Source organism: Lonchura striata, chromosome 32 (assembly GCF_050655825.1).
Source record: "Lonchura striata isolate lonStrDom1 chromosome 32, ASM5065582v1, whole genome shotgun sequence".
In the NCBI taxonomy this organism is placed as follows: Eukaryota; Metazoa; Chordata; class Aves; order Passeriformes; family Estrildidae; genus Lonchura; species Lonchura striata.
This window is the reverse complement of record NC_140734.1, coordinates 3,459,100-3,473,478: the sequence shown is the minus strand read 5'-3', so window position 1 is coordinate 3,473,478 and position 14,379 is coordinate 3,459,100.

Sequence of the window (14,379 nt, the reverse complement as noted above, 5' to 3'; positions counted from 1 at the left end):
CGGCCGGGCCCGAGTGCTGCAGGAGAGATGCTACTCTCGGAAAGTCAGTGTTTGTCACCCCTCCACTGACGGACCGAGACCGCAGTTGCTCGTTCAGCCTCGGCATTAACTTGTTTTTGCAAAGTTGAGTTACAGGGAGGCTTTAAGGAGCAAGGTATGGCACCGGTGTGCCATTAACTATAGTTGTGGTTAGCACTCTGTTTAAAGTGTAGGGGAGCTCAGCTAAACAAACCCACCTGTACAATGCTGCTGCTTCTTCTACTGCATGTGCAGTCAGGATGTGCTGATAGCCTATGCTGGATGTGCACCACCACAGGGTTTTTCCTGAAGTAAGAACTTTTGGATTCTTACCTGCACAAGCAGATGCAGTGTCTCAGTCAGAAGTGCCTATAAGAAATATTAGAAGGATGTTTTCTTCAGAGTGTGTGTTACAAGAGTTCAGAGTTGGAGCCAGTTCTGCAGGCAGACTGATGAACAGTCTGGGGCTCCTCTGCAGAGTCCCATTAATTCCGGGGCTGGCTTCTGCTGGTTCTGCTGTCCTGGCTCGAGTGACACACTTAACAGCAGTTCCATTACTCTGGCATGAAATAGTGTGGAACAGGCAGAGCAGGGAAGGGCAGCGTGGACCAATTGTTCTGGCAGCTCTGACCAGGTGTGACCAGGTCTGATTTGATACTCACACAGCACTCACAGAACCCTGCTCCACCTGTGACACTTCCACTTGCAGTAGATGACTGTTCTCTTCACAATGTCCAGCAAGGCAGGTCAAAGATACTTTCACCATTTGCATCTAAAAAAGGGAAAGGAAATCAGCAGCAGCCATGAAGTCACCAGTCTGAGGTCCCAGGAAGAATGAAAACTACAAAGAGGAGAGCTCCAGAACACCCCCCGCTGCTCCATGCTCTCTTCTGAACACAATTTCATTGGAAATCTTGTGGAGTTGCGGTTTTATATGTTTTATTACACCTTTATTCTGTCATGGTTTGTTCCAGTGTACCCCCATACTGTATTGGTTTCTCCCTGAGTTTTCCCGCCTTTCCCCAAGTGCTGGTTTCCCTGGAAGGTGCCGAATCAGTCCCCTGCCCTCTCCCAAGTGCCTTGTCTGTCACTCGGTGCCCCTTCCCCTACCTCTGGAAACTTCCATCCAGGGCACCGAGTGATTGGATGAGGTCCTGGGACCCCTACCTTGTCTTTCCCTCACTGGATCCCCCAGATGTCAATCCCCACAAGAGTCACTCCTGTCTGTTCCCCAATGGCTGATCAGCCCCCTCCCTCTCCCTATGGAACATGTTGCCAGCACCCCCGAGTTGCACTTGTTGGCTGGCCCCCTCCGGTGCTGTTGGATCCACAGGACCTCCATAAACATGCCCCCAACAAGTGCCTCTCCTCATTTCCTCGCCGTTGGAATCAGCAGCAACCTCAGGACCCACCAAGCACTCTCCAAAGCCCCGCCGGGTACAGTGGAGGGTGCTTCCACTCGCCCTACTCGCCCCGCAGGAGAGCTAGCCGGGACTGAGGACAGTGCTCTGGGGCGGGGCTGTGGCAATTTGGCGCCTGCCAGGGGGCCAGAAGACAGCCTGACCCCACGGCAGAGGACCCTCGGAGTCCAGGAGACCCGTGGATTTATCCTTTCGGCCGTCAAATTACCCCGGTGGGAGCAGACCCACGTTTTAGTGGGCGGCGCTCCCGGGGAAGGCACCGGCAGCTCCAGTCGGCACCAACGGAGTCGGTGCCCCCTTGGGCGTGTCTGCAGCCTGGATTTTTCGTTTTTGCCTGGACGTGACTCGACCCTTTTTGCTGGTGAGTGAGGGGGTCCTTGGGGCTTAGATTCCTGCTTTTTTTAAGGGTTTTCCTTTTCTCCCCAGGGTTGGGGGGAGGGATTCCCTCTTTGGGGGGTTGTTCTTGCTCCCTGGGTGTAGGGGAAAGACCCCACATTCTTTTGTTATAGCTCCCTTTCCCGGAGTGTGGGGAGCTTGAAGGGCAGGTGGTCTAAGTTGTTCAGGGTGGTCTTTTCTTTTTTGTTGTAATTCTCCTGGCTGTAGACTTTGTGGCACACCTTGAAATCTGTCAGCATGGGTGCAAAGCTGACCCTGCCACAGAGGAGACTGTATTCCTAAGTTGTGGGCATCCTAGTTGGGGGGGATAAAAAGTTTAAAAAATCAGATGTTAAAAGGTTTGTCCGGTGGGTGTCACAGAGCTTCCCAGATATTTCTGCAACCATATTATACCAAGTCCCCTTCTGGGACCAGGTTGGAAGGGAAATCCTCAAGCAGGGGGATCCTTCCTTGTCCAAATTTACTTATTTGGCACTGCATATTAGGGATATTATTAAAAACAATTATGAAGCTCTGCCACAGCCATGAGCTGACAAACCAAACCCCAGTTCTAAAAATCCTACCCCTCTCTCTTCTCTCTCTTTCCAAAAACCGGGGATTCTTAGACAGGCATCCTGGCTATATCCACAGGCAGATTCTGGCCCCTCTGAGAATCCTCGGAACCCCTACCAGGACAGTGCTGGCACTGCTCTGGACTCTCCCAGTTCCCCTGTTTCCCTGCAATGTACAGTCCCATCCCGTAGACATTCTGTAAGCTTTAGTCTCCCTGATTCTGTTCCTAACCCCTTATCCCACAGTTCACAAAATGGTTTCCCCTATTCTCAAAGGACACAAGATGGCAGGGACCGCATGGCTTTTCTCTCCACATGTGCTCCTTCTTCCCACAATCCCTTTCCAGGCTCTTCCCGAAACCCCTTCTGACCAACAGCCAACCCCTTCCACTCCCCAGATTTTCCCTCCCACTTCTCTCCCCCACCCACCTCAGTCACCTCCCCTGTTGAATTATTTAACATCTCCTCCCCCAGCTCCACCTCTGGGGAGAGCTTTCCATCAGCCACTCCCCCTGGCCCTGACTCTGCCTCCTCCTCCTCCCCTGGTTCCCTCGCTTTGGGGTTCGGAGCGGGGGGAGCGTGGGAACTCTGGCCTGCCCCATTCCCTGCCTGCCTTCTCTGCTGCCCCTGTCACCTTCACCCCACGGCAGGGGGGCAGGCCCCTCGCACAGTGGTCCCCCATTCCACAACAAGTCATCAAAGACCTCTGCAAGGCCCAGAAGGAATTCGGCCGTGAAAGCGAGTTTTTTAGAGGGATGTTAAAGGCAACACTTGCCTCTGCAGAGTATGTTCCCGCAGACATGCGAAGTCTCTTTTCATGTTTAATAACTCTGTCTGAGTTTTTAGTTTGGGAGTCCGCATGGAGGCAGGAAGTGAGGGAGGTTTTGGCAGACCTCTGGGCCAATGCAGAAACCTCTACGGATGTGGATGGGGGAATGTTATCAATTGACCATCTGTGTGAGGCGGGGGACTGGGAATTTGGGCCAAAGCAGGCTGAAAAAATTCCCAGGGAGGCTTTAGTAGTCACTGCGAAGGCAGCGGAGAAGGCCTTTTTTAAACTAAGGCCTGCCGGCCCAACTATTAACTATTTATCTATAAAGCAGGAGCTATTAGAGTCAATTGTGAGTTTTGTGGATCGTCTATGCTGAGCCATTGAGGCACAGGTTCCGGACGAGGGCCTCAGGAGAGGCATGATCACCGAGGTTGCCAGGCAAAATGCCAACGAGGCATGCAGGCAAGCCATCTTGAGTCTCCCTCTCGATCCGGAGCTTACATTACAAAGCATGCTGGACGTCTGCTCCCGCAAGGTGACCATCCCACCTAGAGACTCTCAGGGGACTCCCCGAGCACCATCCAGGAGAGTCTCCTTCGCTGAAGCCGTCACCCCATCAACTACTCCTGCTCCCAAACGCTGCTTTCCAAGGCCACCTCCAACAGGATTTAATTCAAATAGACCCTGCAATCTTTGTAATAGAAGAGGCCATTGAGCTCCACAATGACCATTGAGGGATGACTTTTTAAAATTCTGACAGCAGCAGCAAGGGCAAGGTGCCTCCAACCCAGGGGGAAACCAAAAAAAGTAATAGACCAGCACAGTCTCTCCCTGCGCGCAGAAATAAATATGGTGGGACAATCAACATCCGAGAAGGGGAGGGACAAAGACATCACCACTAGAAACTACACCCTATCGGATTTGACTACGGCTGACAAACCAGCCTATATGGGGGAGGATGTGAATTTCATTTCAAAAGCCTGGCTTGGCCGGAATCCCAACCACCCCACGCCCATTCTTAATACTCAATCCAATTTCTCTCCCTATAGGTTGGCCCTGATCAAACCTTTACATCTGAAGGATACCGATTGGCACTTTATTACTGTTGACACCAAGGACCCCGGAACCTGGAGGAACCTCCACAGTAAGTGTATCGTTCTTGGGGACACAAAGTTCAAGCCACTCTACATCACCATTGCACCAAGTCTGACATCTGCACATCCTAAACACTTGGTCTTGTGGCTGCACTGTGCTCACTCGCCAGTCTTCCTCCCCAAGGGCCAAATCATCGCCCAAGCCATTCCTGTATCTGGGCCTCCAGTTTTCCCCGAAGACATATGGAAGCAGACACCCGACAAAATCTACCAGGCGTGTCAGGCCCAGATACTGGGGAAGAAAAGACCTAAAATTTCGTGCTACGTGTGGAAAGGCGGGGAGCACAAATATCTCAATGGACTTCTTGACACAGGGGCAGACGTGACGGTCATCCCCTCACGGGACTGGCCATCACGATGGGAATTGCAGGATGTGGCAGGACAGATTCAGGGTGTAGGGGGTTCTCAATTGGCCAAACAATCAAAGAACATCGTACAATTTGAGGGGCCAAAAGGACAATCAGCTTATTTGCGTCCGTTTGTATTGGACTATACGGAACCCTTGTGGGGGAGGGACCTAATGGCCCAATGGGGGGTCACAATTGACATACCAATCCCCCAGGTTTTTCGGGTAGCGGCCACTGAGGAGTGTCCTACTCAGAAGTTGGATTGGCTTACAGATACACCAATCTGGGTAGAGCAGTGGCCGCTCAACAAACAAACATTAAAAGCGCTCCGGGAGCTCGTGGATGAGCAGCTCGCTCAGGGGAACATCCAGGAAACAACATCTCCCTGGAATTCCCCCATCTTTGTTCTCAAAAAACGTGGCAAAGACGAGTGGTGCCTCCTCCACGACCTTCGTGCAATAAATAAAGTCATTAAAGACATGGGTCCTCTCCAACCAGGGATACTGTCCCCCACGATGTTACCTGAAAATTGGGAATTGGCAGTCATTGATATAAAAAACTGTTTTTTCCAAATTCCTCTACATCCTGAAGATTCACCACGTTTTGCCTTCTCGGTTCCTTCCACCAACCGAGAAACCCCAATGGAGAGATATCACTGGAGATGTCTACCACAAGGCATGAAAAATTGGCCTATTATCTGCCAGTGGTACGTTTCTTCATTGCTGTCCCCTGTGCGTGCAGCCACCGAGGGCGTGATAATACAACATTACATGGATTGTAGCCTTCGCTTGCCCAGTCACAGGGATCTTTTGTGCCGGCTAGCTTGTCCCCTTCAAGTGACTGGAGGGAACTACGAGTGTGGCTGCCCCCGGCTCCTCACTTAGAGCACCGGGTGGCAGTGATTGCCTCGGCGTGGGTGACAAAGGCACAGCAAAGCTACGAAGATCCAAAGCAAAGGAATAGGGAGCCGACACCTGTATGAGGTCTGCAGAGCTTTTATTCTCCCAAACCGGGACAGTGACAGATGTCTCTCTACCTGGGGTCTGACAGGGGATTATAAAAGGTGTGGGCGTGAGGGGGGTGAACACAGTGCAACCAATAGGAAGGGATTACATCAGTGCAGGGGGCCAATGAGGAGAACCTAGGGAGGGGAAAGGCTTCCAGGGACCAATACTAACAAGAACAGGGATGACTGACATCGAACATTCTAGAAGAAAATGGGGGTGGTTTCAGGGATTGACAGGGGGAGGGGGCTGTACAACTTGGACTGACAGGGGTATTGTTAGGTACAGAGGGAGATTGACAAACCTGTGGCGAGAAAACTTTGTGGCAAAGAGGTGGGGAAAAACCTTTCTAGGGAGGAATAGGGGACACATGGAACATACCAACAAGACCTGTCTAACAACTAATTTCTAACTTAATTACCAAAACCTTATAAATCCTTGTAAAACTGTCACACCACCACAATGTGCCAGTGGTACGTTTCTTCATTGCTGTCCCCTGTGCGTGCAGCCACCGAGGGCGTGATAATACAACATTACATGGATGACATACTCATTTGTGCCCCCAACAGCGATTTACTTACATACGCGCTTAACCTGACAACTGATGTGTTGGTTGCTGTGGGGTTCGAGCTGCGATCAGATAAAATTCAACGGATGCCACCTTGGAGGTACCTTGGTTTGGAAATAAACAAGCGGACCATTGTTCCGCAAAAATTGGCAATCAAAAATAACATTCGCACCCTAGCTGATGTTCAGCAGCTGTGTGGATCCTTGAACTGGGTGAGACCCTGGTTAGCTATCACCAATGAAGACCTAGCCCCCCTTTTTGATTTATTGAAAGGGGGGGAAGAGCCTAGTTCTCCCAGGGAACTCACCCCAGAGGCCAAGGCTACATTAGAGAGGGTTCAGGAGACAATATCTGCCAGGCAGGCCCACAGGTACGATCTGGGTCTGCCCTTCAAATTCATCATATTGGGCAGACTGCCACACCTCCACGGTGTTATCTTTCAGTGGACAGACACCCTAGGGAAGGGTAACCAGGATCAAAGGGACCCACTCTCCATCATAGAGTGGGTTTTCCTAAGTCACCACCGGTCCAAGAGAATGACACGACCACAAGAGCTGGTGGCAGATCTAATCCGCAAGGCTAGAGCGCAGATTCGGGAGTTGGCGGGATGTGATTTTGAATGAATTCACGTTCCCATTAAATTACAATCGGGCCAATTCACAAAGGCTATGTTGGAACACCTGTTACAGGAAAATGAACCATTACAATTTGCTCTAGATAGCTACACAGGCAAAATTTCATTTTTGAGACCGGCCCACAAAATTTTTAATTCAGAGATTCAATTCACACTATCAACAAAGCGAATTCAGAGCAAGAAACCCTTGAAAGCCCTAACAGTTTTTACTGATGCATCCGGAGGGTCCCACAAGTCTGTGGTGACTTGGAAAGATCCTCAAACTCAGCGGTGGGAGGCAGATGTTGTTGAGGTGGAAGGCTCCCCTCAGATAGCTGAGTTGGCCGCCGTCGTTAGAGCTTTTGAGTGGTTCTCTGAACCCTTTAATTTGGTCACCGATTCGGCTTATGTAGCAGGTGTAGTGTCTAGAGCGCAGGATGCAATCCTGCAAGGTGTTTCCAATGATGCCTTGAATAGGTTGCTCTCAAAACGAAGTTAGTCTCCCACCGAGAGCAGCCGTTCTATGTGATGCACTTCAGGTCACATACTGACCTGCCGGGGTTCTTGGCCGAGGGCAATAGGCGTGCCGATTCCCTCGCTGCCGCCCCCGTGCAAATGGCGCTACTCCCTGATAAATTCCAACAGGCTAAAATAAGCCACCAGCTCTACCATCAAAATTCACCAGGTCTGGTAAGACAGTTCCACCTTACCCGAGACCAGACTCGGGCCATTGTGGCCACATGCCCGTCCTGTAAGTCGCTCCCCCTACCATTGGTGAGCGCAGGGGCCAACCATAGGGGTCTGAAGTCCTGTGAGGTGTGGCAGATGGACATTACTCACATCCATTCCTTTGGGAGGATGAAGTACATCCATGTCTCCGTTGACACCTTCTCTGGGGCAGTTTTTGCCTCTGCCCACACAGGGGAGAAAGCCTCAGATATCGAAAAACATCTGATACAGGCTTTCTCTATGCTGGGCGTCCCAAATTAATCAAAACAGATAATGCCCCAGGTTACACCTCCAAGGAGTTCGCCAGCTTCCTACAGCAATGGGGAATAGAACACAAGACTGGCATCGCCTATTCCCCATCAGGCCAGGCCGTGGTGGAGAGGACTCACCAGAGTCTTAAACAGATGTTAAAACAACAACAGCCGGTAATGAAGGTAGAGTCCCACCAGGTTCAATTAGCGCGGGCCCTCTTTACCATTAACTTTCTTAACTGCTCTTTTGAATGTTTAAATCCGCCAATCACTCGGCACTTTAACAACTACGAGCAGGGCAAGGTCAGGGAAAAGCCGCCGGTCCTCATTAAAGATCCTGAGACCTGGAGGCAGGAGGGGCCCTATGACTTAGTCACCTGGGGACCAGGATACGCTTGTGTCTCCACGCCCTCAGGCCTGAGATGGGTCCCCTCCAAATTTGTCAGGCCGTATGTCCCCAAAGCCCAAGCCAAACCGGAGAGTACTCAGGTGGGACATGCTGCCTTCAGAAGGTGGAAAAAATCTTCCCTTTTTGGGTCTACCTCTTCCCTTTCCAGTTCCCTTGGTTCTTTGTTCCCTTTTGAGCTGGACCTCCCCTACCCTGATTGTTAGTGTATCTTGAAGTTATTTTTCAGATTTTGTCCCAGTTTAGATCCAACCCAGGATGTCACCCACACTGAGCCTCATCCTTCTCACCATCACGATCAACGTAAGACCCCAGCAGGCATGGATTATTCCTCAGCCTCAGGCTAACGTGTGGACTATGATAACACATCTCAAGAAAGAATCATCAGACTGGCTGGGGTCTCTTTTCAAAGGATGGGGACTCTGGTTGGGTCCAAACCCTGGTTCAAACTGGACTTTCACTTTTGTTAGCCTTTGTTGTATTTGTCATTAGCTTTAGTATTATAAAGGTTATTTTTACTTCTCTCTTCCCTTTCCTTTTAAACAAAAAAAAAAGGGGGAGATGTGGAGTTGCGGTTTTATATGTTTTATTACATCTTTATTCTGTCATGGTTTGTTCCAGTGTACCCCCATACTGTATTGGTTTCTCCCTGAGTTTTCCTGCCTTTCCCCAAGTGTCGGTTTCCCTGGAAGGTGCCGAGTCAGTTCCCTGCCCTCTCCCAAGTGCCTTGTCTGTCACTCGGTGCCCCTTCCCCTACCTCTGGAAACTTCCATCCAGGGCACCGAGTGATTGGATGAGGTCCTGGGACCCCTACCCTGTCTTTCCCTCACTGGATCCCCCAGATGTCAATCCCCACAAGAGTCACTCCTGTCTGTTCCCCACTGGCTGATCGGCCCCCCTCCCTCTCCCTATGGAACATGTTGCCAGCACCCCCGAGTTGCACTTGTTGGCTGACCCCCTCCGATGCTGTTGGATCCCCAGGACCTCCATAAACATGCCCCCAACAAGTGCCTCTCCTCATTTCCTCGCCGGGGGAATCAGCAGCGACCTCAGGACCCACCAAGCACTCTCCAAAGCCCCGCCGGGTACAGCGGAGGGTGCTTCCACTCGCCCTACTCGCCCCGCAGGAGAGCTAGCCGGGGCTGAGGACAGCGGTCTGGGGCGGGGACGCGGCAAAATCTTTTTCAGCAAACTCCTTGACTCCTGAGTACAGACCATAGGGATGACATTAAAGCTATACAGAAACTTGTGCGATAACATGATAGTGACTAGTTCGAAAATGGAATGCATAGCTAGGTATTAAAAACTACAGAGATTGTTTCCTTGTCCTCTGTATTTGGCAAAGGTCAAGTAGCTTTAGTTGCTGATCACCTCTATGTGATTAGAAAAAGAAAAAAAAAAGTCAACAAAGCCCAATCCAGCTACTTTCAGTCTTAATTAAAATCTATCAATTTCTCCCTGCTTTGTGCTCCTGGTCATTACAGGTGGGGCTGTAGGGAGGATTTTTACTACTCCATGGCTGGATGCTGCAAACAAGTCCAGCTCCCATTGCAGGGGTGAGTAATGTGTCCTTGCTCACCCCACAGGCTGAGCTCTGGTTTTGTGGGATCCATTCCTGGAAAATAGAAATATTTCTCTTAAAGTCCCCTGAGAAGAAAGAAAAAACCTACAGGAGGGAGTAAGTCCCTGGAAAAATCCAAACATCTGGAACAAATCCTGAGTGATCTGGAGAGATGCCGTGGTGGGTGCATTTCCCTCAGGCTTCCCCTGGGACTCAGCAGCCAGGGACGTTTTCTGCACATCTGGACAGGCCCTGCCTGGCACAGTGGGAAGGGATCCATGGCAGCCTCGCTGCCCCAGTGCTGCTCTCACGGCCTGCAGGGCTGTTTCCCAGCCTGGGCTGGCTGCAGCTTCTCCCCAGCCTCTGCAGGAAGGCATTTTCTATCACCTGAAAGGGAGCCCAAATGGCACCAAGGGGATGAGATCCCCTGCAATTTCCCATTCTCTGGGTTGATCAGAAAGGGCACCTGTTTGGAGAACTATGAGCCGTGGCCACCCAAATAGTTTTTAGAGATTTCCTAATTCTTAACCATTACTTTGACATTCACTGCCTCCTGAAAATGCCACCTTCCTGCTGGGGAACAGCCCCACCTGATCCAGCTGTCCCTTTTCCTTTCCCCAGAGATGGAAGGAGAGGCTGTGCTGAAGGCTGAGTTTCCCAGAGGAAGCAGTGGCTCACTGGCAGCCTCTGCTGCAGGAAGGGAGGCGCTGCCAGGCAGTCACAGGAGGTAATTGCTGTGCCTCTGGGCCTGAGCCCTGCTGAGCCTTGAGCTGCCTTCTCTGCTGCTTGGCAGTGCGGGCACAGCCCGGACAAGGCTGGCACAGCCCAGAGGAATTGTTATGCTCAGGGCACTCAGGGTACTGAGCAGTCCTGCTGGGGTCCCTCTATGGGAGACACATCCCGAAACCTGGGAGTGACTGCACGGGGTGCCCATGGTGGGGGATGTTCAGAGGGGGAGAGCAAGGCTCCAGTGTGTCCTGAGAGGGCCTGGGTATGAGCCCTTGGGCTGGGGATTTATCCCAGAGGAAAGTGGGATGGAGAGATGGAAGAATGTAGGATGGGAATGACAAAAGCAGGAGAGCCAGAGGGCCAGAGGGATAGTTGTGGCACTGCCTGCTGCAGTTTTCCCCAGTGCTTTTGAAAAAGTTTCAGCTGTGGCAGTGAGAGATCCCCCAGGGCCCTGGGCTGCTCCAGCCTCCCCTCCAGGGATGTTGCACAAGGCAGGGATAGAATGTGAGAGTGTCCAGGAGCCACAGGTGACACCAGGAGCCACAGCCCAGAGCTCCCCAGGCCCCTGTGCAGCTTTGGCCATGTCCATTCTCATCTGGCTCCCACGGCCTTTCCCAGCTGCCTTGCAGTGCCCGGTTCCCTGAGGCAGAGGGGGATCCCAGCACACCATAGAAAATGTTCTCATCTGTGCTCCAGTCTAGATGAGGTTGCTGCGAAGCCTTCTCCATTCGCTTGGCTGCATAAAGTTGTGAAGCCCTTGGAGCCTCCTGCAGGTATGTTCTCACTGTCCCTGTTCTGTGGAAAGCAGCATTTCCTGAAGGAAGCAGTCGCTCATCGGTGCCAGCCCCTGCTGCAGGAAGGAAGGCGATGCCAGGCACGGACACAGGCACAGGAGGTGATTGCTGTGCTGGGCTCAGCCGGGCTCAGCCCTCGGCGGGGCTGTGTGGCAGCAGCTCTTCCCCCAGGCCCTGCCCTTGCACGGCCCGGCAGCAGCCAAAGCTGGAGGCGCCTCGGCTTCCAGGCCTCTGGAACTGGACACAGCACTTGAGGTGCTGCTCAACCAGTGCCCAGCACAGGGGAAGAATCACTGCCCTGCTCCTGCTGGCCACACCATTCCTGATCCAGGCCAGGAGCCATTGGCCTTCTTGGCCACCTGGGCACTCTGCTGGCTCATGTCCAGCCTGCTGTCCCTCTGTCCCTGCAGGGCCCTTTCTGCCTGGCTGCTGTCCAGCCACTCTGTCCCCAGCCTGTAGCGCTGCAGGTTTGTTGTGGCCAAAGTGCAGGACCCAGCACTTGGACTTGTTAAACCTCACCTTGTTGCATTTGGGACCTGGATCCAGCCTGTCCAGGTCTCTGTCCCTCCTACCCTCCAGCAGATCAACACTCCCAGCCAACTTGGTGTCACCATGGTTCCATGAGACCCCAGAGTGTCCCAATGGTCTCCATGATTCCAGAGGCTTCCCAGTGTCCCAATGTCCCTTTGGTTCCATGGGACCCCTTGGTGTCACAAAGTTCCTTGGATCCTTGGGCCCTGCAGTGTCACAATGTCACCATGGTCCCCCAAGGCCCTGCAGTGTCACCGTGGATCCTTGGTTCCTTGAGGTCTGGCAGGGCAGCAATGCTCTCCTTGGTTCCCCCTGTCTCCCATGCCTCACACTGTCAGGCTTTACAAGGACACCTGGTCAATGATGGGAGTGGCAGTGGGTACCTACTCGAGGAGGCAATCATAAAAATTCCTCCCAACCCCCTGTCCCAAGCCAGGTGCCACTTCAGATCAGGTATGATCAACTGGATCTGGAGAGTCAGCCAGATGGTTTAGAAGAAAATTATCTGCCCAGTGAGCCTCCCAATTATGATTCATCTGTGAGACAGATCACTAGCTCTGTCCTAGGGTGACATCAAGGTGCTTGTATCCCCAGTCCTGTGTTCTGTTTATGTTTGATATTATGTTCTGTGCTTTCAGAACTGACTCTGAAAGTGAAGGTTTGTTTTGTCTTGTTATCAGCTGGCTCACCTCCCCCCATGGTCTGTTGTCTAGGAGAGGTGAGGGCTTGCTTGCTTTGCTTGCTTGTTTGGTTCCTTGCTTGCTCTCGCTCCTGCTTTTGCTTTTGCCTTTGCTTTTGCTTATTAGTTAGTTTAGCTAAGCAGTCCAAATTTTTCTCTAGACTGTTTTTTTCCTTTCCCTTTCCTGAGCAGCATTCCAACCTTTCCAGACTGGGACCTAGGAAACACCAAGAGTCTGCATTTTGTGATGTGCAGCAGGCAGCCCAGCTCCAGATACTGAGAACTGAGCAACCTCTTCCAGGAGTGCACTTTCTGAATTTATCATCTCTTCAGAGTGGTGAAAGAGTTTTTGTCATTTGATTTTAGTTTTTTATTTTTGGTTTTTACTTTTTTCTTTTGTGCTGGGGAGTGTTTTGCTTGTTAAATAAACAGATTTTATTCACTTCTCTCTGAGGACAGTCTTCCCGAATCAGGTCAGGGGGAGGGACCGTGGGGATTTGCTTTCCGGGGGCTCATTCCAGAGGTTTTCTCCCAAAATTGCCCTAAACCAGGACAATCTCTAACATCAAAAAGGAAAGAAGGGCAATCACGGTAGGTGACTCACTTCTGAGGGGAACAGAGGGCCCCATATGTCAACCAGAGCCATCCCACAGAGAGGTCTGCTGCCTCCCTGGGGCCCGGGTACGGGATATCCCTGAGAGACTGACTGGGCTGATTCTGCCCTCTGATTATTACCCACTGCTGATACCCCAGGCTGGCCGTGATGAGATTGAAAAGAGGAGTGTCAGGGCAATGGAAAGGGACTTTAGGGCATTGGGTCAGGTGGTTAATAGGACAGGGGCACAGACATTTTTTCCTCAGTCCCTTTGGAGTCTGAGAAAAATGGTGAAAGCAATAGGAAAGCTCACATTATCAACAAGTGGCTCACGGGTTGGTGTCATTGGCAAAATTTCAGATTCTTTAATCAGGGAGCGACTTTTACAGCACCTGGCCTGCTGGAACCAGATGGGCTCCATCTTTCTGGTAAGGGCAGAAGAATTTTAGCTCATGAACTGGAAGAACTTGTTGAGAGGGCTTTAAACTAGGTCTGAAGGGGGAGGGAGATGTAGCTGGTTTGTCTGAAAGCAGGCCCAAGGGTGGTAAGCCTGAGTGAGGGGTGAAATCAGCAGCCCAGCTGAGGTGCACACAGCGTGGGTCACAAACAAGAAGAGCTGGAGGCCATGGTGCAACAGCAGAGCTGTGATGGAATTGCCATCACAGAAACAGGGAGGGATGGCTCACGTGGCTGGAGTGCTGCATTAGATGGCTGCAAGCTCTTCAGGAGAGACAGGAAAGGGAGAGGAGGTGGAGCCATGGCCCTTTATATTAGGGAGGGTTTTGGTGCTATGGGTGTTGAACCTAATGATGATGAAATTGAATGTCTCTGGGTGAGAATTAGGGGGAAGGCCAACAAGGCTGACATCCTACTGGGATTGTGTTATCGTCCACCCACCCAGGAAGAAGATGTGGAAAACTCATTCTGTAAGCAGCTAGAGAATGTTTCTGGATCATCAGCACTTGTTCTTTTGGTGATTTCAACCTGGTGGACATCTGCTGGGAACACAATACAGCTAAAAAGAGGCAGTCCAGGAAATTTTTAGGGTTGGTGGAGGACAATTTTTTGTCGCAGCTGGTGAGTGAGCCCACCAGGGGAGGGACTGTGTTAGATCTGATGTTTGCAAATAGAGATTGGCTGGTGGGAGATGTGGTGGTTGGAGGCTGCTTGGGGAATGGTGATCATGAAATTATAAAATTCTCAATATTTGGTGAAGTCAGGAGGAGCACTAATAAGGTTTTTACATTGGATTTCCAGAGG